At 42.1% G+C, this 22,890-nt stretch overlaps 1 protein-coding gene across 6 annotated transcripts in view; it reads left to right on the top strand.

The window, feature by feature from the left end:
* Positions 1-22,890, top strand: part of Wipf1 (WAS/WASL interacting protein family member 1) — a 119,312-nt gene that overhangs the window by 39,241 nt on the left and 57,181 nt on the right. Inside the window, exons 1-2 of one of the 6 annotated variants that reach the window (XM_074071131.1) lie at positions 4,509-6,165; positions 6,848-7,749. The exons of 3 other annotated variants lie outside the window; for them this stretch is intronic. The gene's annotated coding sequence lies outside the window, so the exon portion shown is untranslated. Of the gene's footprint in view, positions 1-4,507; positions 6,166-6,847; positions 7,750-22,890 lie in introns of those variants that run through there. 2 more of the 6 variants (XM_074071132.1, XM_020168887.2) reach the window with 2 other exon arrangements.

Raw genomic sequence — 22,890 nt, 5'->3', positions numbered from 1 at the left:
GATTCTCCCAAAGCAACAGTGGTTTATTAGCTGGAGGGCAGACCCTGCCACAGATGAGGGGACAGCTGGTACTATACCCCACAGCTGTCCAGCTGTCCTAAGTGGGAACACAGGCAAGGAGGTCTGCCCACCTACCTGTTCCTTCCACAGACTGAAACCCTTCTCCCAGCCCTTCAGCACCACCATTAGCTCCTCAGCCACAAGAATGGATCCTGAGACCTGGGGAGAGACATGGAAACAAAAGGATCCAGATAGTAATTCCAGAAAAGAATTTAACACCTCCCCTTTTTCTCTGGATTTAAAACTTGATGATAATTTGTGGCTTGAGGTAACTTTTGAACTTCAGAATGTGTCTGGAGGTATTTAGAAATCTTAGGGATTTAAAATGTCTGTAGATGCCACACATCAAACCACTTTAATAAAAATATTTGTTTAGTAGGAGAAAAAAAGCAGTGCAAATTGTTCAATGATATCTAGTAGTTCAATAAGAGTTAATTGATTGCTCTTCCTCCACTCCCAAGACACATCAATTGTAAAGCGTCCCATCAAATTAATGAAAGGGATGCAGGAAAAAAGAATACATTATTAAATGTACACTCATTCCATGAATGTTAAAATGTGAAGGAATAAGCACTAACAAATGCAATCATGCATCTTGGAATTAAGCAAATACAGAATATTACTCATTTGTCTCGGTTTTGATGTTTTGCTTAGATGCTGGTTTTATGAATGCAGTTTAACAAAAAAAGATTTTTATTAATGCACATGGGCAGAACTAAAGAAAACTGAAGGCAAGTGAAAGTTTTCTTAAGCCTATAAATTTAGTTTTTTTTTTTATTCTTTTGTTGGCATGGCATGGCTCAAATGGTAAAAGTGCCTGCCTAGCAAGTATGAGTCCTGAGTTCAAACCCCAGTACTGCTATATATACATCTGTATATTTGCACATATATAGAATAAAGCACAAATAATATATATTTTTTTAAAACAAGGCAAAATTTTGGACAATTGGGAAAGCAGTATACATCATGAGCCTGTAGAATCTTACAGTGTGAAAAAGAAGTGCTCAAAAACAACAAACAATACTGACAGGGATATATATGTAAGGAGCACAGAAACCAGCTAAAAGAACTCCCGGTGGCCAAAGCTGAAGCAATTTGAGCAGCCAAATAAAGTAGTGTTGAGTTATAACCCAAAGTATAAATTAAATATCCATGAGGCCATACCGACATAAATAAATGATTGAATAAGTTCATAAATGTGGAGTTGAGACAGATTTTCCATTCAGAAGAATTCCAAGTAGTTTTATATGGATATGCATCCTCAAAGACCTCTTTCCAAAGAGCGTATTATGGGAGATGGGAAACCTGACAAATACTGCCTCAGCCAGGCAGGTGATCAAGGCCACGTTAACAATATTGTATCATGCTGATAGTATGTGCACTTGATGTGAGGTGAGTAAAATGGCCCTTTACCTGTGTGGTTCTCTTTCAAATAACAAATAACATTAATCTTACCATGAGAAAAACATCAGACAGGTCCCATTGCATATCTTGTAAAATACCTTACCAGTACTCCTTAAAACTATCAGTTTTCAAAAGCAAGGCAAGTCTGAGAAACTGTCACAGCCAAGTGGAACCAAGGAGACCTGATGACTAAATGCAATGTGGTATCCTGGCACAGGAAAAGTACATTATGTATTATGAGCTTTAACTTTTTAAAAATAATTTTACTATCAAATTGTTGTACTAGGAGTACAACTGTGACATTTACAAAAGCTCTTACAATATATCATAGTTGAATTCACCCCCCTACATAATTCTCCTTTATCGTCCCTCCCCCCATTCCTGGAGTAGTTTCACCAGGTCTCATTTCCCATTTACACACACGTGTACATAATATTTCCATCACTTTCACCTCCTACACGCTCTCACTATATCCTCCCCTCCCTCTGGTGCCAGCCCCCAAACAAGACCTGTTTTGTCTTCCTGTTCTCCTTTTTTTTTTTTTTTTAATATTTTTGTTTGTTTAAACTATGCCAGGTGTTTCATTGTGACATTTCCATGTTGGGCTGTAATTAATAGTAATGTTTCAGTATTGATTTCATAGTTGTTGCTTACGTATCTTATTAACATATAAAAATGTTAGTAATAGGAAGACTGCATATAGAATGTATAGGGACTCTGTACTATTGTCTCAAATTCCTGTAAATCTGAAACATAAAATCTATTTAAAAATTTAAAAATTGCCTAAACAGAAAAAAAATCACAGATGGAAAGCCAGGTTAGGGATTTTAAATGAACATCACAAGGCATTTTGTTAAGACTGTAACTAATTTCACACAAAGCATGTTTTTTTTTTTCATTTTTCTTTTATTATTTATATGTGCATACAAGGCTTGGTTCATTTCTCCCCCCTGCCCCCACCCCCTCCCTTACCACCCACTCCACCCCCTCCCTCTCCCCCCCCCGCCCCCCGCCTCAATACCCAGCAGAAACTATTTTGCCCTTATTTCTAATTTTGTTGTAGAGAGAGTATAAGCAATAACAGGAAGGAACAAGGGTTTTTGCTGGTTGAGATAAGGATAGCTATACAGGGCATTGACTCACATTGATTTCCTGTGCGTGGGTGTTACCTTCTAGGTTAATTCTTTTTGATCTAACCTTTTCTCTAGTTCCTGGTCCCCTTTTCCTATTGGCCTCAGTTGCTTTAAGGTATCTGCTTTAGTTTCTCTGCGTTAAGGGCAACAAATGCTAGCTAGTTTTTTAGGTGTCTTACCTATCCTCACCCCTCCCTTGTGTGCTCGCGCTTTTATCATGTGCTCAAAGTCCAATCCCCTTGTTGTGTTTGCCCTTGATCTAATGTCCACATATGAGGGAGAACATATGATTTTTGGTCTTTTGGGCCAGGCTAACCTCACTCAGAATGATGTTCTCCAATTCCATCCATTTACCAGCGAATGATAATATTTCGTTCTTCTTCACGGCTGCATAAAATTCCATTGTGTATAGATACCACATTTTCTTAATCCATTCGTCAGTGGTGGGGCATCTTGGCTGTTTCCATAACTTGGCTATTGTGAATAGTGCCGCAATAAACATGGATGTGCAGGTGCCTCTGGAGTAACAGTCTTTTGCGTATATCCCCAAGAGTGGTATTGCTGGATCAAATGGTAGATCGATGTCCAGCTTTTTAAGTAGCCTCCAAATTTTTTTCCAGAGTGGTTATACTAGTCTACATTCCCACCAACAGTGTAAGAGGGTTCCTTTTTCCCCGCATCCTCGCCAACACCTGTTGTTGGTGGTGTTGCTGATGATGGCTATTCTAACAGGGGTGAGGTGGAATCTTAGCGTGGTTTTAATTTGCATTTCCTTTATTGCTAGAGATGGTGAGCATTTTTTCATGTGTTTTCTGGCCATTTGAATTTCTTCTTTTGAGAAAGTTCTGTTTAGTTCACGTGCCCATTTCTTTATTGGTTCATTAGTTTTGGGAGAATTTAGTTTTTTAAGTTCCCTATATATTCTGGTTATCAGTCCTTTGTCTGATGTATAGTTGGCAAATATTTTCTCCCACTCTGTGGGTGTTCTCTTCAGTTTAGAGACCATTTCTTTTGATGAACAGAAGCTTTTTAGTTTTATGAGGTCCCATTTATCTGTGCTATCTCTTAGTTGCTGTGCTGCTGGGGTTTCATTGAGAAAGTTCTTACCTATACCTACTAACTCCAGAGTATTTCCTACTCTTTCTTGTATCAACTTAAAGAGTTTGGGGTCTGATATTAAGATCCTTGATCCATTTTGAGTTAATCTTGGTATAGGGTGATATACATGGATCTAGTTTCAGTTTTTTGCAGACTGCTAACCAGTTTTCCCAGCAGTTTTTGTTGAAGAGGCTGCTATTTCTCCATCATATATTTTTAGCTCCTTTGTCAAAGATAAGTTGCTTATAGTTGTGTGGCTTCATATCTGGGTCCTCTATTCTGTTCCACTGGTCTTCATGTCTGTTTTTGTGCCAGTACCATGCTGTTTTTATTGTTATTGCTTTGTAATATAGTTTGAAGTCAGGTATTGTGATACCTCCTGCATTGTTCTTTTGACTGAGTATTGCCTTGGCTATTCGTGGCCTCTTGTGTTTCCATATAAATTTAACAGTAGATTTTTCAATCTCTTTAATGAATGTCATTGGAATTTTGATGGGAATTGCATTAAACATGTAGATTACTTTTGGGAGTATCAACATTTTTACTATGTTGATTCTACCAATCCATGAGCATGGGAGATCTCTCCACTTTCTATAGTCTTCCTCAATCTCTTTCTTCAGAAGTGTATAGTTTTCCTTGTAGAGGTCTTTCACATCTTTTGTTAGGTTTACACCTAGGTATTTGATTTTGTTTGAGGCTATTCTAAATGGAATTATTTTCATACATTCTTTTTCAGTTTGCTCATTGTTAGTGTATAGAAATGCTAATGATTTTTCTATGTTGATTTTATATCCTGCTACCTTGCTATAGCTATTGATGATGTCTAGAAGCTTCTGAGTAGAGTTTTTTGGGTCTTTACGGTATAGGATCATGTCGTCTGCAAATAGGGATATTTTGACAGTTTCTTTACCTATTTGTATTCCTTTTATTCCTTCTTCTTGCCTAATTGCTCTGGCTAGGAATTACAAAGCATGTTTTAAGCAAGAGCATACAGAACTGCTTAGTTGAGAAGTACAATTGTATGCTGAACTCTGAATGCGACACTTGTAAATACATTCAGATATAGTCATTGTTATTTTTCATGCACAAAGTATTTTTTCCAAGTTTTTTACAATGACTGACTCCAAGATGGCAAAGTTTGCCGTTATTCCTATTTTAAAGCTATGCTGTATCTATAGCTTGGAAAGCCATCTTGGCCCAGCTGGCTAATCTAAATGTACAGTTCACTCCGAAAACCATCAGCTGTCAGGATGGGAAAGCAGTGCTAAATGTTTTCAAGGACAGAGCTGCTATCACGTGGCGAGACTTCAGAGTCTGACTGCTGTCCACAGCTCTAATCCCCAGGACGTCTCCTTACCCAATGTTGTCACATGGAGAGCCTCATTGGGGAATTACAGGGTAATATTTTCAAGACTTGGAACTTGTCTGCAGTTACCTTGCTAAAAAACAAAACATCCCTTTAAAAACATTTTTAAAGAGTTATGCTAGGGTAGTCAAATAGAAACAGTTTTGGGATTTCTGCATTGGGTCAAGTTGTACAATTTGCAGAAGAGTCCCTTTGATCCAGGACAGGATTTTACTCCCACACATCACTTCCTCATCCACAATCTCCAGTGTGTTTGGACCCTCCTGAAGTCAGAGGAATTAAGAAAGAAAAGAGGAGGGCATAACTACAGCAACACCAGAGCTAGAAGAAATGGCGCCCTCTGGCTTCTTACTTAGTTCTTGCCCAGCCGGTCTTCGCCCACTGCCGGGGGCAGAGAGGCACAGACACATCCAGGCACTCTCCCTAGCTCTCCTGCCAGGCTAGCATCAAAGTTACTTAGCCCAAGAAGCTGACAATACACTGGCTTTGTTTTCTAAACCAAGAATTAGGGCACCCCTCTGCCAGCATGACTAAATAGACTTCATGTGAACTTAAGACTGTCTCAGAAAGTTCAGGGTGAATGGCTGAGGTTGCTGCAGGATCCCGAAATGTGAGACCTGGGTGTGCTCCATTGGTGGTAGTGGTACACCCCAGAGAAAAGTACTGGGGACATCCTGGAAGCAGCACCATCGAGGCCCTTTTTTAACCCTGAGGTATTGCTATGGCAATAGACAAGCACCCAGGCCCTAGACTACTGTAGAGGTCTCTTCTCAGCTGCAGAACTCCAACTCCAGGTTAGAGACCCTGGAGCCCAAGAGTCTCCCTCTGCCCGTCCCCTGGAATGGAGTCAGAAGTGCCAGGGATCCAGGAAGTATCCACAAAAGAAGCTGGGGGATCCTGCCGGGAGACACCCATTTCTGTAGACCCAGGATTACGTGCTGTGAAAAAGCAGCCAGCGGATCCTCTCACATGCCTCTGAGCCATTAGAGAGGCAAGTGGAAGAAGGTGCGGGAGGAAGTGCAACGTCACATGCCAGTTACAGGAAGCCAGAAGATAGCAGGGGACTTGAGTATTTGGTCGCTTCATCGGATTAAAACAACACAGGTTAGTGCCTTTCCTCCTCTGAAAAACCTTTCATAGCTGCTCTGAAGTACCTGACTCCCTCTCCTTGAACTGTCTTTATTTCTCTAATGAAAAGAAATCGCTCTGGCTTTGAATGTAAGAGCAGTGCATAGCTGGTAACCTCACGTTGTTGGAGGAACAAGCATTGGGCCATCGTGGTGAAAATGAAGTTCTCAGAATTGCTTCTTCCCTGTGTGGAACTTCAGTGCTTTAAAAAAAAAAAAAGTCAGATGTTTATTAAATAACTTATTTCATGGAATGCAACTAAGCCTTTTCTCGTTTTTGCTTATTAGCTAAATCTGAAACAGGACAGATCAACTTATGTTTGCAGGCATATGTGTGGTATCCGCAGGGCATTAGAGAATACAGAAATACTGTGTGTAAAAACATACTGCAAGGGAGGTGGAGGCATGACTCAAGTGGTAGAGCACCTGCCTCCCTGAGATCAGTCCCCAGTACCGACAAAAAAAAAAAAAAAAAAAAAAAAAGCTGCAAGGCTGTATGCAAAAGTTCCTTGCTCTTACGTACTTTTCGCCTACATCTTTTGGCTTACATCTTATTTCATATTGAAATAATTTCTCATGTCTGTAAATTCTTGTTTTTCTTTTTTTCTGCTCTCTTTTCTTTTTTCCTTCCTTTTCTTGCTAATACAAAATGGGAGTAGAGAAGAAAGGGTAAGGCAGCTTGAATATGAGAGGAGGAAGTTCCTTGCCTGCACCAGTTGACAAGGCTGCACAACCCGGAGCTAACGCCCAGCGGGCTCTGGAGAGGCCTTGAGCGTTGTGCTTTGATAGAAAGGAGGATTTAAAGAGTTTGCACAAAAACCAAGAAGAGGGGGAAAGAAGGGCTCAGCAAAGGACCCAGGATTACTTATGCTATGGCCAATGAGCGACAGTTTCAAGAAGAAAAGCAGGTCACCAAACGTTCTGACACAATGACGGGCTAATTTCAGACCCAGGGTGAGCAAGGAAAACGTCTCAAGTCTGAGTTAGAAGGGAGTTACTTCCTCATTGAGCTGTCATTAGGCACTAGAGCAGGTTAGTTAGCCAGAGGGTGCTTTCTGGAAGTTTTAGGAAACACCTTAGATTGTCCCTTTGGCTGTGTTAATGGAGGCACAGAGGTAATGAGCAGGGGACACTTGAATTCAGAACTTCCTGATTCTTCATTCCAGCCTGAGTGTTTTAAAATGTGTGTGTACTAAGAACAACTCAGGGTTAGGGTTAGTCGACTCAGGGTTAGGGTTAGTCGACTCACGTGTTGTTTATCTTCCAGTAATGCAAAGGAACCAGAACAGTGATGAAAGTAAAAATTCACTGTTGGTTATGTCCTCAAGTTGCCACACATTTTTCATGTTTACTACCATGTTGTGTAAGAAGATGGAGAGGAAGCTGACAGTAGGGGAGGGTTCTAAGCAGGATCTCAGCCCTGGTGGCTTCAGAAACTCTTCGACTAGCTGACACGAGCAGCACACGACTTCTTCATCAGGAGTGGGCTGGGGCAGGTTGGACCTTCCCACTGTTGGAGCCCTGGACTTAAATGCCTGGAGAAACCCAAATGAAAACCAAGGTAGGATGTGACATCCCTGGTGCTACCCTGGGGCACCAGGAAGACTGACAGCTTAGCTGTCCTTGAAGGAGCTCTTTCAGTTTTGTTCTGCTTTTAAATTTTGTTGCAGAGCCTTTGCTGTGCGGGGAGGTTTGTGTTATGCTGATCTGCTGCTCATGGTAGAAAAGGGCTTTTTATTTTGTTAAAATACTTTCCAGATGGATCTGAAGTTTTTTTTTTTTTTTTTTTGTGAATGCAAAATTGTTTCCAGTTCTTCTGTGCCTGGCTGTTTCTTGGCCCTGTCTCCAGCTTTCCGCTTCTGCTGTGTTCCTTTGCGTTTGAGATGCAAGAAAAGGTTTATGATGAAGGGTCATCATTCTGTAGCACCTCTAAGCTCCATGCTGCAAGGGTTCTGAGAAAAAGGATGAAGCATGAGGGAAGAGAGTGGTGGGTTAGGCAGGAGGATGGAGAGCGCCTAGACTGTCATTTTGCATATAATTTTTAGACAGGAATTACTGCCACATTGAACACTGAATTCAGTTTGAAGGTAAAAAGTGGACAGAAATAAATGGTCACTTTTATCTGGAAATGGTGGGGTTTATGGGGAGAGACTATAGATAAGAAGAAGATCAGGGCAGACTTCAGAAATCTCTCTTGCCCAGCCTCTTCTCCTCAGTGCCACACGACCTAAGAATAACACTTTGAGTCGGCATCCACAGGTGTTCAGATGGCCTGGCACTCAGAGGGATAAAATGGGATAGGTATAAAACCTTCATAGTAGTAGGGGAAAAGAAAATAAAAGCAAACCTCTATGAGTGCAGTCTTTACAACTTTATTCATCCTTGGTCATCATTTCAAATTGGTGTGAGCAAATCTGGACGCTTGGTTTTCTGGGTTTCTCAGAGAGAAACCATCACACTTGGAAATACTAGGAATTGTTGTATTTTTAAAATTGTAACAAAATACACATAATATAAAATTTACCATCTTAGCCAGCAAGTGTACAGCACACTAGTGTTATATTCACATTGTCATGCAATCGATCTTCAGAACTTTTCCATCTTGCAAAATTGAAATTCTGTACCCATCAGACAACTCCCTATTTTCCCTTCCCCACCAGTCCCTGGCAACCACTTTGTGTTTTTGTGAGTTTGCCTCCTTTAGGTACCTCGTGTTAGCAGAATTACATAGTGATTGTCTTCATGTGACTTCTTTGTTTCACTTAACATAGTGTCTTTAAGGCTTAGCTGTGTTGTAGCATGTCAGGATTTTCTTCCTTGTTAAGGCCAAATATCCCATTGTATGTATTTATCTTTATCCATTAATCCACCAATGGACTTTTGGTTACTTGCGTCTTTTGGCTCTTGTGAGTAATGATAGCTATGAACATGGGTTTGCCAATTGTTTGCGGCCCAGTATTGAGTCCTTCTGGTGTGTACCCAGAATTTGTATCACTAGGTCATGTTGTGATTCTGTGTTTGTTTTCTGGTAATCATCCAGTCCTCTTATACCACCCTCCTTCCAAGTACACACACTTGAAGATACCTCTGATTACAAGATCATTATCATTTTCCTTTATGCATGTCTTGGTTCTGAGTAGTAATGATCTAGAAATGATTAGAGACGTTATCTCTAGAAAATTTGTAAGCCCAGCAAGGCTGTTCTGGAGAGGTGACCATGGCAGGTGTTTAGATTACAGATTTTCTGGAAGGAACTAGTAGGGAAGATGTGATGGGCAGCCTGACACAATGCTGGGTAGCACGGGGATTCTTTTGTCGGAGGCGCTATTCCACTACCAGGGAAGAGATCGCTGTATGTGTACTTTATCACTGTCCATTTTAGTTTCCCTGTTTCTTCATCAGGTGGAAAGTTGGTGCTGTTTTTTTTTTTTTTTAAAAAGCTCCTAAGTGTCCACAAACCTCTTCCAAGAGGGTTCAGAAAATGACAGGAAGAGTTGCATTTGTTTGTTTATACAAACAACAAGAAGGGCTACATTTATGAAAGGGCATAGAATTTCTTTCCTTAGAAAGAATAAAGTAGGAAAAAATGAGTCCTTGAAGTAGAACCCGGTCATGGTGCAGCAAACTGAATTTAAGAACACCTATTCCTAGCTTATATGACACCCTAGTCCAGTTCCTCCAGGAGGCATTCATCTACTACTACTGCTGCTGTCCTTTCTTCATGCTAATGAGTTCCTGCTTTGAGATTAACTAGCTAGATACTTACCAGAGTGTCAGATTTGAAGTTTTCTGTAATAAATTAGGCTTCCTTGTATTCGTGTTCATACCTAGATTTCAGTGCCATATTTTTAGTTAACTCATTGTATTGGTTTGTGTGTTAGTCAGACTTTTTGTTGCTGTGACAAAATAACTGATATGAACAACTTAAGGAAGGAAAGATCTATTTTGGTTCACAATTTCAGAGGTTTCAATCCAAGGTTGACTGGCTCCATTGCTTTTAGACCCTTGGCAAGGCAGAAACACAAAAATCATGGAGGAATGGCATGGCCCAGGAAATATTTACCTGATGGCAGCCAGGAAGAAAAGAAAGAGAGACAGGAAGGGGCCAGTGTAAGGTACACCATGCCCCAGTGAGCCGTGCTCTCCGACTAGGCCCTGCCTCCTGCTTTCCACCACCTCCCATTGTGCCATCATGTCATGAATCCATCAAGGGATTGATCCATTCGTGAAGTCGGAACGCTCATGATCCAGTCACTTCCCAAAAACCTGAGCTCTGAACACTGCTGCTTTGGGAACCAAACCTCCAACACTTGAGCCTTTTTGATGATGTGTTATAACCAAACTGTTCGTAATCCTAGTGTGGCTAAAAAGAGTCTTTTGTTGTGGAAGGGTACACACATACATGTATATATGTAAATATATTTACTATAATGGCAGGAATTCTTTAGGGTATACACTCCCTCCACTAAACGTCATTAGAACACATCTTGGAGTCTACACTTATTTGGAATATGCTGCTAACTCCAGACTAGGAGGTTATGCCTGTGTTATACATGTGGATTCATTTGGAGGGTTCACTCCTGATTTGCTGTTCTTGCAGTAAACCACTGATTTCTGGATGGCGGTGATTTGGAGTAACTGCTTTGATTTCCAGGCCAGCAATGGAAAGATTTAGTCTTCCTTAAAGACATTAGAGACCTATAGAATGATCCTGACTCCTGAGGACTGGGGGTGGGCCCAGTGGAGGGACTGACTAGCACCTGGCCAACCTGCTACGCAGAAGGTTGTACAGAGGGAGTGGTAAAAGAATGAGAACAGACCTCCAGCTCTGCCTCTCACTGCAGTGAGGCTTCTTAGCAAAGTCCTTCTTCTCAAGTCATTTAAGTGAGCATTCTTGATGAGCTGCCCCAGGAGTCTCTTTCAAAGGAAATGAGTGTGTGTTTCCCTTTCTCTTCTTCCCACTGCTTTTCTTCTTTCATCTCCCAGCTTTTCCTCTGCCTTTGCTGCCCCTCACCTTCTGAAAACTCAGGCCAGAACTTCTGTGCATGGACAGTGTGTTTCCTTCCCCAGCCTCTTTCTCCTGAGCATTTAGTAACCTTCTCTGTAAGAAAACTTGTTGGAACTGGAGATCTTCATAGTAAGCGAAGTAATCCAGGCTCAGAAAGACAAATATCACATGTTTTCTCTCGTACAGAATCTAGATTTTTAAAAAAAGGGAGAGACATGAAAGTAGAAGGGTGACTATTTGGGAAGGGGGATGGGGACAAGAAAGGGTAATGAGAATATCATCAAAGTACTCATATGCATGGATGAAAACATCATAATGAAACTCATTATTTTGTACAATTAATGTGCACTAATAAAAACACTATTTGGCAGATTAGAAGTTCAATAAATGTTTATTGGAAAAAAACCTTCCCTGGAAAACAGGGAGACATCAATGCTGATAAGCATAGTTACCACAATAAAAATATTTGAGAAACTTTATATAGGAAAAATAATTTGGAAGAAAGTAATGTTGGTGTAAGAGAGCTCTTGCTTACTCAGGAAGGAGGAATAACGTATTTTGTTAAAACTTCTTTTAAGCATTCGTAAGGCAGTAGCAGTAAGGGAAAGAGAATTGGAAAGATCAGAGGATAATTTGCTCTAAAAGACAAAAATGTCAGGTTATTTAAAAGCTATTTTTTCCTCTACTTCAGTGCCAGGAACGTCTGGTTTCGGGAAAAGTTTAGGAAAAGAGGCTTTCAGATGCTGTTGTCATTATTGAAAAACTTATGAAGATTTAAAAAAGAAGAAGAAGAGAACATTAGGAGAATTCTATCCTCTCATTTTTAGATTTGGGAACTAAGGCCCAGAAAGGTCAAGTGATTTGTCTGTGGTCAAAATAGCTCATTAATGATAGCAGTGCGCAGAGAACAAAGCTCCTGATTCCAGCCCTGCTCACCACATAAGGCAACAATGTGGAAGGAACTTGGCATCTGGATGTAGGTGCCCCAGTATCTAGGCATCTATAGAGGCCTAACCCATGCCCAATGGGAGTGGGTTGAGAAATTAAGGATTCGGCAAAGTAACCTCCCTCTGCTTAATTCCCTGAGACACACCAATATGGTTGTGATTTTGTAGGCAGAAACCTAATCCATCCTACCTAGAGAAAGTTTATGTACAATGAACTGCTCCTCAGAGCAAGGAAGAGAATGGACCCAAGGAGGAGAAATTGCTAATGGGCCCAGGATAGGCCAGGGAAAGAGATCCCGAATCTTGTTGTCACAGATATGCATTGAGAAGTGTGGATCTAGATGTGTGCGAAGTATGGCCTGGATTAAGCAATCCTCAAAAAGGTTAGCCATCCTTTGCATTGATTGATTCCAAGTTCTCTGAACCACCTTTGAAGACTGAATCAGAGTCCTGATTCAGGACCATTATCTTAGAAGGGCATAGTGTGGAGAGTGAGCATGGTCAATGGAAAGAAGTGACATCAATTATAAATTCTGGTATGCCCGGCCTCTTGTGAGCTCTTAATGGTGGTCAGCAATTCTGAGTTTGAGCACTGTGGTCCCCACAAAAAAAGGAGGTTTTAGGACTTCAATGACGTTAGCTGTGTCTGAAGTTTGGTAATCTTAACTTTAGAGTGACTCTGATTAAGACTCAGTTTCATTGACCACATACTCACAGCACAGATCACTTCCATGGCTTTAGAAAGTGAGAGCATATCTCCCCAGCAGCAAGCAAGCAATTAATTCTACAGTGGATACCAGCTGAGTGTCCTCGAATCCGATTTAGTTCTGATACTGTCAACCTGGAGACTGAGTCACATCCTACAGGTTGCAGGGTCAGTCCCCAAGACTGCTCCCCACCCTCCACTTTAGACGTCTGCCACAAACCCCACTACCTGTCCTGACTGATTGGCTATAAACTGGAGTTCCCATGATCCCCTCTTTAGGTTTAAGTTGCTAGAGCCACTCACAGAACACAGGGAAACGCCTACGCTCATGTCTGTAAAGGAAGTTGCCCAGGACCCAGATGAAGAGATGTACTGACTGAGGAGTGGTAGAACAGGAACAGCTCTCCAGGAGCCTCCAGGAGCCATGGTCCAGCTATCCGGGAGCTTGCCACTGTGTCCTTTGGATGGTTTTAGAGACCTTATTGCATATCTAATGCTAATAGCTTGGATGGGGAAACCCGGCTGCTATAGTCTTCTGGGCCTTTCTGTGCAGCATTCCTTCCTCCAGGGTATGGGACAGGACTCCTCTGGAATGAGGAGGGTCTTATGACCTACTGTCAGATAAGCTTAAGTCAGAGAATTTCCATATGGCCCCATCCAAGACCAAAAGACAGAGGAGGATTAGAATTTCCATGACCGCCTGAGGGAAGCGAAATGTTAGTTGCTGTGGCCTGCCTTGGGGAAGGGGTTATGAGTCAGGAGCTGTGGAGGAAGACCAAAACTACACATCATAGTATCACAGGGTCTTTCCTGAGCAGTCTCTTGTCAGTGTCTTACTTCTTTTCTGCTCCTATTCAAATTCCACAAGCATTATTAGAAGAAGAAAATGAAACACGATACATAGGTTCTGCCACTGGAAGTCACAAGGCCCTTTTTAGACACTAGATGTTTTATAGGTTTTTTGTTTTGTTTTGTTTTTTGCCTTTTGGCTGGTGTTCTTTTTTTTTTATTATTGTTTTATTATTCATATGAGCATACAAGGCTTGAGTCATTTCTCCCCCCTGCCCCCACCCCCTCCCTTACCACCCACTCCGCCCCCTCCCTCTCCCCCCACCCCCTCAATACCCAGCAGAAACTATTTTGCCCTTATTTGTAATTTTGTTGTAGAGAGAGTATAAGCAATAATAGGAAGGAACAAGGGTTTTTGCTGGTTGAGATAAGGATAGCTATACAGGGCATTGACTCACATTGATTTCCTGTGTGTGTGTGTTACCTTCTAGGTTAATTCTTTTTGATCTAACCTTTTCTCTAGTTCCTGGTCCCCTTCTCCTATTGGCCTCAGTTGCTTTTAAGGTATCTGCTTTAGTTTCTCTGCGTTAAGGGCGACAAATGCTAACTAATTTTTTTGGTGTCTTACCTATCCTCACCCCTCCCTTGTGTGCTCTCGCTTTTATCATGTGCTCATAGTCCAATCCCCTTGTTGTGTTTGCCCTTGATCTAATGTCCGCATATGAGGGAGAACATACGATTTTTGGTCTTTTGGGCCAGGCTAACCTCACTCAGAATGATGTTCTCCAATTCCATCCATTTACCAGCGAATGATAACATTTCGTTCTTCTTCATGGCTGCATAAAATTCCATTGTGTATAGATACCACATTTTCTTAATCCATTCGTCAGTGGTGGGCATCTTGGCTGTTTCCATAACTTGACTATTGTGAATAGTTTGGCTGGTGTTCTTTTGGAGGGTCTGTCCTTCCTTCCTTCCTTCCTTCCTTCCTTTTTTATGTTTTACCTTAAATCAGTAGTGTTTATTGAGCACCCCATGCCCAGTTCTACTTGGAGAATGTGGACATTGAGCAATAAAACAAAGACATATTATATGATGGATTTTTGAGACAAGTCTCACTATGTAGCCCAGGCTGGCCTTGAATTTAACTGTGTAGTCCAACCTGGCCTCAAACTCTTCTCCTGCCTCAGCCTCCCAGGTGCTGGGATTATAGATTTGAACTACCACACCTGGCTTTATGTGCTGTGCGCTCTTAGAAGGTCGGAAGGTGGTAAATGCTATGAAGAGGAAATATGGCAGGGTAAAGAAGAGCAAAGGCACAGTAGAAGGTGTATGGATTTAAGTGGGACAGTTAGGGTGACTGTCGTAGAGAAGATGGAAGAAATGAGAGAATTTGCCATGCAGACATGAGGGAAAGCCCAGGGCAGTGAGGCGGGAGCATTGCCTTGCATCTTCAGAGAATAACAAGGAGCCAGTGTGACTTGGGCAGAGTAACTGAGGAGGGAAGTATAGGCCAGGGTAGGACTCTGGCTTTCACTCAGAGGGAGCGAGAGCTTTTAGCAGGACTCTGGGCAACAGAGGGACAGTGATCTGACGACATTTTGAGGGTCCTTTCAGCTGCTGTATTAGTAGACTATAGGCGTGCAGGAAGAGAAGAGACTAGTTAGGAGGCTACTGCAGTGTGCCAATGAGAGCCAAGGGAGCCTCGTCCTGGACTGGCAGCAGTAGAGGTGGGGAGGACTGGAGTCTGGAGGTGGAACCAACAAGATTAACTGCTGGATTGAACAATAGTTGTGGAAGAGAGGAGTCAAGGAAGATTCCAAGATGTTTGGACAAGTTCAGGAAGAATGGAAATGCCATCAAAATGAGGTGAGGAAGGCTGTAAGCAGAGCCGTTTGGAGTGGAGGGGAGACAGTCGTTAGTTTAGTGTAGGCAGACTTCAACATTCAGATGTCAAGTGAAGAGTTGGATGTGCGTGTCTGCGCCTAGGGCAAGGATCCTTGAAGGAATTCATCTTTCTTGGTGGTCTTAGTGGTATAGTATCACTCCTGAATTCATCTGTGGCTTCTAAAATTCCTGTAAACACATGAGATGGACTGTACATGTCTTATTCATTGCTTGATTTCTGGGACTGAAATGGGAGAAGATGTTCTTTTGGGTAGGCCAGAGGGGAAGGGGCAGTTTTTTTTTTGTTTGTTTGTTTTGTTTTGCGGTATTGGGGCTTGAACTCAGGGCTTTCACCTTGAGCCACTCTTCTAGCCCAATTTTTTGTGATAAGGTGTTTTGAGATAGGGTCTCGTGAACTATTTGCCTGGGCCGGCTTCAAACCGCCATCCTTCTGATCTCCGCCTCCTGAGTAGCTAGGATTACAAGCGTAAGCCACTGGCACCCAGCTAAAGGGGCAGGATTCTTGTCTCAAACTTTATCTTTCATTGCTTGAGTCCCAGTGATTCCATAATTCTTATTTTAAGAAAAAAAGAACTGCAAAATGGGCAAACAATGCCTACACAAACCAAGCTTTCCTTCACTTACATGTCAAGGCGATTAAAGGAAATGCAAGGTTATTACGACTTCCATGTTTATGTAAATATTATCTTTAATGTTTGTTTATTTAAATATTTATTGTTATTAAAGCAGATATTGTGTAGTTACACAAATTATAATGAAATAATTAAACTATTTTCTTAGGGAAAAGGAGATAAAATTATCTTCATTCAAGAGAGAGAACTCAGAGTTCTCATGCATTGGATCTGACTCCGCGCAAGACTATTCTTACATTTTGACCTATAAAGCCATTTTTTTGTCTTTGCTTTTTAATCAACTTGTATGAACAAAAAGTATCTGTTTCAAAGTACCTATAATTCATACACTGGGATGACACTGGTACTCTTAGACCAAAAGTTTTTATTTCTCAATCTTGTCTTCACCTTACAAGAACAACATTTGTCAAATTTGTCTTGAAATTGTCTCATAAAATTATCTAATTTGACCCTTAACCCACCAGTGGCAGACATTGGGATGAGCCCCATATGCAGAGGTTAACAATTTCCCTCAGAGGTGAAGGGAACTTGACTGCATTCCACAGGCAAGAACTGAAATTCAGACCCCTGACTACATGTATCTAGAGCTCTCCCTAGTGCACTTCCCAGAAGCACGAAGTAAAACAAACCAGAGCATGTCAGTAATTCATAAAGCACATCATGATTTTCCATGTAGACCAAGTCGTGGTATAGATTGATCTCCATAAAAAGCCGACAGCCTGGGGTACCATTCAGAAATGGCAGTCAGATAGTCACTAAACCAGCCTTGGAGGCAGAAGGATCACTAACAAAATCTTGCTTGGCCTGTGCCCCATAAGGCAGTGGGCTTGGGTGGACTGTCATTGATGGGCTGAGAACATGCCACTCCACCAAACACACAGGGAATGCCAGCTCTCTCTTCCAGAGGCCTGATGGTGCCACCGGCAGCAGCTGTCCCAGGTTGCTTCCAGAAGGCACCTGGTAATGGGGAGACTGCCAGCCAGCCACCCTGGAGAGACCTGAATGAGAGGCCCAGGACCTAGAGGCTCTGGCCTTAGCTCAGAGCTCAGGAAGGAGGGCTGGGCTCTGTCCCCACAATGAAGGTCAGTCAGAGAGCTGTAGGGCAGCCAGGTCAGCAACCACAGCAGTAGCCCTTTGGAGGCACCCAGGGGAGCGAAGGTCAGGAGGAGCATTCTCCCTCCCAGTCTTGTTTGCCCTGATGTTTCAAAGCCGGTGGATGAATTGTCAGTGCCCTCAGTCATCTGGGTGCACCAGTGCACCCCAGGATCCCTAAGACTTCTCCCATAATTCCACAGCATGAGTGCCCCGGGATGCTGCTCCAGCATCAGATATGGTCCTGTTTGCTCAGTGCCTTTGTCTCATGGTCATTAAATATTTTGAATATGGCCCGTGTCCCTTCCTGATAAAAAGGAAACACAAGGCATTTGTGAGCAGGTGATGAGAAACTTTGATTGGGATCCAGAAGGGAAAGTTGAAACCTACCATCTTGTCCCCAGTTGAGTGGCTCTCCGGAGGAGGTAAAGGGTTCATTACAGGACAAGCACCACTGATCCTGACTTGGTGCCAGACACTTGCTTTTTGCAGCTGCGAGGGAAGTTTTCAAAGTTGATTTATTTCTGAGTGGGCCAGCACCATCACCTGGGTTTTTTGTTTGTTTTGTTTTTTAAATCTCTTGTAGTAAATGTCCTCAGATAGTAGATTCCAGGTGTATGTGAGGAATCCTTGTGTCCATCCTCAAACTGCCAGTCTGATTTTTAGATGGTGCCAGATATATTGCATACTTTAATAGAGGGCTTTAACCTGAAGTTTTTAAACTGGATAGGGAAAATAATGCTTCTGGTTTTTAAATTTTGATTTAGTTTTGGAGGGGGAGGGCAGGAGTAATACTGGGCTTTGAACTCAGGACCTTGCTCTTGCTCTACCACTTGAGCCAAGCCCAAAATCCAAAAATAGTTCTTTATGTTCAGTAATGCCTAACTGAAAATTTTCATTGCCTTCCGTTCTGAAGGTACCCAACAAACTACAGTAACATTACTGGTACTTGTGACATCATCACTAACAGAAATGGTACATGTCTTATGTCATCAGGTGGCAGACAGCTTAACATAGTATCCAGTGATCCCCACCTCCTGCAATTCATGCCCTTGTGTCAACCCCTCTCCCTGAGTACAGACTGCATTTAATGTTTCACTTTGGTGAATAAGTGGTCACTGCTGACATTTTGTTATAAAAAAAGACTATGGCTTCTGTCTTGGGACTTTTTCTCACTGTCTTAGTCCCTCTGGGGGAAGCCAGTTATAGTATGAGCTGCCTTATAGAGAGACAAAGAACTGAGGGAGGCATTTGATCAATAGCCAGTGAGGAAGTGAATCCTGCAAACAACAAGTGAGTGAGCCTGGAAGCAGCTTCTTCCTCAGCTAGACCGTCAGATGAGAACACAACCCTGTTGACACCTTGACTGTAGTCTTAACAGACCTTGAGCCAAAGGCATCCAGCTAAGCTGTGTCCAGATCCCTGACCCATAGGCACTATGATCTAATAAATGCTTCTTGGGTTAAGCTGCTCAGTTCTGGGATAATTTATTATATAGCATAGATTAACTAATACATATTACAATTGCAGGTATCTTCAAATACCATTTTTGTTCATTACTACTTTAAAACTGAAATAATTAATAGGCTGACCACTAGATCTTGCTAATTAATGCATAAAGAATTACATATAAATATATGACAGATTTGTTTTAAACCATTTTGATGCCATGTATCTCCACTATTGAAATTTACCAGTTCTTATTTCTTAAGGTCTTCACGCTTTATGGAGAGTTCATAATCGAAAATCAGTCATTTAACAAGAAGAAATGTTAGGAGGGCCTTATGGTAGGTGTTGTAGTTGTCTCTACCTTGTGAGGTTTATAGTTAAAAGCTCAGTTCTAAACCTGCCAGCTCCACAAAATTAAAATGAAAACAATAACTCCCTTACAGGAGGAGTTGATACCTAAAATGTCTAACACACTGGTAGGCACAAGTGCCAATCAGCCAGAATAAATGCCAGCCAAAAACGAGCAGTGGGGACTGAGTGTACCCACTGAGCATCCTGGTGCCAAGAGGGGGTCTGCCAGGATGCCTCCCTTTCCCTCCCAGGACAATGTTTTCCAGGTTCAACAGTCATACTGCTGCTGGTTTGTGAGGTGATTTCAGGAGACATATGGATAAACATTATTACTCATTATACTATGCACTAAAATTATGATGCCATGTGAGATTTGTGACTTCATGGATATGGTTTCTCAGGATGACGCCGAAGTATGTACTTAGGTTAAATTAAATAAAAAATACTAATTAAATTACAGTCACATATCATAAGTTGGGAACGTATTCTGAGAAATGTGTTGTTAGGTGATTTCGTCATTGTGGGAATGTCACAGAGTGAACTTGCACAAAGTATAGCAGCACTAAACACTGTAATCTCATGGAACCGCTGTCATCTATGTAATCTGTCATTGAAACGTCACTATTTTGGTGGTATGCAGGCGTTGCACAGTTGTGCAGTTGTGCGTTTGAAATTTGAAACCACTGCCTTTGGACACTTATCTGAAGACAAGACACAGACGTGTATCTGTGTGTACAGAATCTGACGTTCAGTCAAATTGCTGTCAGGGTGTGGGATAACCTAGACGGCAAGGTTTAGAGGAAAGGACCCTCTGTGCTTAGTGTCTCCCAAACTTCTGGAAATGTAGCATTGCCCCCTTTGCCCTTGCTCGGAGAGCATGAGAAGGGGTGAACAGTGACTTGTGGGGCCAAACAGACTTCCTCATTGTTCTCTTGTCAGTAAAATTAAATTCCATTTAATTTAATTCCACAAATTCCAAGGCTTAAAAACGTTCATCTTGGGGCTGAAATCACCCTGTGAATCACTGCCTAACCCTACACAACCCAGGCCTTGTTGAGTCAGGCTGGACTGGATGTTCAAAAGAAAGATCAGATTTTAAGGACTTAGTACACAAAGAAGAATATAGGGCTGGGATGTCACTCAGTGGTAGAGTACCTGCCTCGTATGGTTCAACCCCCAGCACTGCAGGAAAGGGGAGGGGGAGGAAGAGAAGGAAAAGAAGAAAATACCTCATTCAAAAATTCTGAATCAATGTTGAAATGATATTTTAAATAAAATATATTCTTAAAGTTAATCTCCCTTGCTTTACATCATTTTTAAAACTGCGGCTACTATAACTTGTGCATTTGGCTGGCTTTCTTATTTCCGGTGGCAGAGAAGGTGAGTACCCAAGTGTGTGAGGGAGGCAGGCGGGCGATCATAGCTTAAATCATGCTCACCCGTGGCTCTGCTTGTCCCTCCCTTGATGGCTGGGTTTGTATTTCCACTGGCCTCTGGACACACCTGACAACTTCTGGCTCCCAAGCTCAGTGTGTACAGTTCCCTTCCTTGGAAAGCTGGCCTCCTCCTTCCTTGCCTGTCTCATTGAGGGCCCCCACATCTACTCAGTCTTTGTGTCTTATTGCTTCTTCCTATTAACTACCACTGCAGTCCATCTCCTCTTTTATTTTTCCTCTGCCCTCGCCCTAATTTAGGCCTTCAAACCCTGTGGTCTGGACCCTGCCTTCAAAGTGTCTAGTTCTGTCCCATTCTGGCATCAGAATGAGCTTGCTAACACTCACTGTGGTCACGATCACATCGCGCACATAGATTGCATGGTCCCTGATGTCTCCAGGCAAAAGTCCAAATTCCTGACCCCAGACACCTTTCCAGCCTCATCTCTTGCCAGCCCTCCCCCCTACCCCAGGCCACACATCAACCTGAACTAAAGGAATGGCTCATGGGAGCCGGCATCCAGATTCCAGGTCCAGTTCGGATTGGTGCATTACCTGGGCCTCTGAACCGCTCTGAACTTTGGTTATTTATACCCTGAGACAGTTTACTCGGTGATCTCTAAATAATTTCCAGTTCTAAAATTCAAAGCGTTTTAAGGCTCAGAGGGTCTTGGAGATGGGGACAACTAGTCGCAGGCACGTTTGCTATTTTTTGTTTGTTTGGGGTTTTTTTTGACAGTACTGGGGGTTGAACTCAGGGCCTTGCACTTGCCAGGCGTGTGCTGTACCACTTGAGCCACTCTGCCTGCACTTTTGTGTCATATATTTTTGAGATATGGTCTTGCTTTGTGCCCAGGCCAGCCTGAACTGTGATGCTCCTGTTTGTGCTTCCCCATGTAACAGGGATGACAGGCGTGCACCACTGCACCTAGCCATTTGTTCAGATGAGATCTCATGAAATCACAATCCTCCTGATTTCTGCCTTCCAAGTAGCTAGGAGATTACCAGCTTGAGCCACTGTGCCCAGCTGCATATTTGCACTTAATACTATGTAACTGTTCCTTCTAAAAAATTAGAGCATACAGTTTAGGTATCTGAATCGCTGTTCTGATCCCCCGAAGAAATCAAGCTAAGATAAAGATTTGTAAAACTGTAATCTCTCATGTTGACAAGGCTATTGTGAATGGACCATTTTTTTCACATGTCAGAGGCAGTGTGTGCCTTCCCAGCAGGCCATTTGCACTAAGTATCCAGCAAGTTTAAATTGTTCAGACTTTTTGATTCCCTATTTCTGTTTCTGTCATTTATTCTATAGCATAATCCTACCTGTGCACAAGTATTTGTACTTAAGGATTCTGAGGGCAGAGGGTGGGGAAGGTGGCCCAAACAATGTATACACATGTGAGTAAATATGAAAATGATAAAGTTTTTTTAAAAAGGATTCTGATGTCAGCACAATTTAAAAAGTAAGGGGCCAAGTGCAGTGGTTCACGTCTATAATCCCAGCCTCTCGGAGGTAGAGATTGATAGAGTTGCAGTTAAAGACATAAGCAAAAAGTAAGGGAAACCCCATCTCAACCAACAAGCCGGATTCAGTGTTCACATTTGTAATCTTAGCTACTCAGGAGGCATAGATAGGAAGATTAGGGTCCAGGCAAAAACATAAGAACGTATCTGAAAAAGCTGAAAAAATCCTAATACTACCGAAAAGAAAAAAAAAAAAAAAAGGCAAAGTAAGAAACAACTAAATCATCTGATCAGCAACAGGAGAATGTTAGATAAAGAAATATCATGCAGTCATTAAAAATTCCATTTTCAAAGAATACTTGGTAGCATGAAAAAAATAACAAAAGCTGTATTCAAAACTACATACCTTATAATTCTAATTTTAAAGTATTGTAGAACCATATAGGGACTAGAAGCTAACAATAGTTAAAAACTGATGATGTACATTTTTACTCAGTAGCATTGTGAGTAACTTATTTCCTTTAAACTTACTTGTGTTCACCATTCCCCATAGGAGACCTGTGCAACTGTCATACTTTGGGAAAACAATCAGTTACCATGTATGAAATGCCTGTCAAATGCAAAGCATGCTGGGATTAGTAGGTAGAAACTGAGAGGCTGTGATGCCTGGTGTCTGGTGACACTATCTTGTGAAACATCACAATACCTATTTAGGGCAGTGGATCCACGCGAGGCCCAGCTGCCCACAATGAGCTAAGGGAGAAAAGAGGAAGCAGCCATGGTGTCTTGTCTCAGGTGACACCTAGCCACAGCTCACTGGGGCTCTGCAGTGCCTGAGGGGACACTCGTACTGTTTTGGAGCTGATCTAGCTGATGAGCACAGGACCGGTAGCCATCCCCTCAGCCTTACTCTGCCTGTG

Source organism: Castor canadensis, chromosome 4 (assembly GCF_047511655.1).
Source record: "Castor canadensis chromosome 4, mCasCan1.hap1v2, whole genome shotgun sequence".
NCBI lineage: Eukaryota > Metazoa > Chordata > Mammalia > Rodentia > Castoridae > Castor > Castor canadensis.
This window is presented reverse-complemented; position numbering and strand designations above follow the sequence as displayed.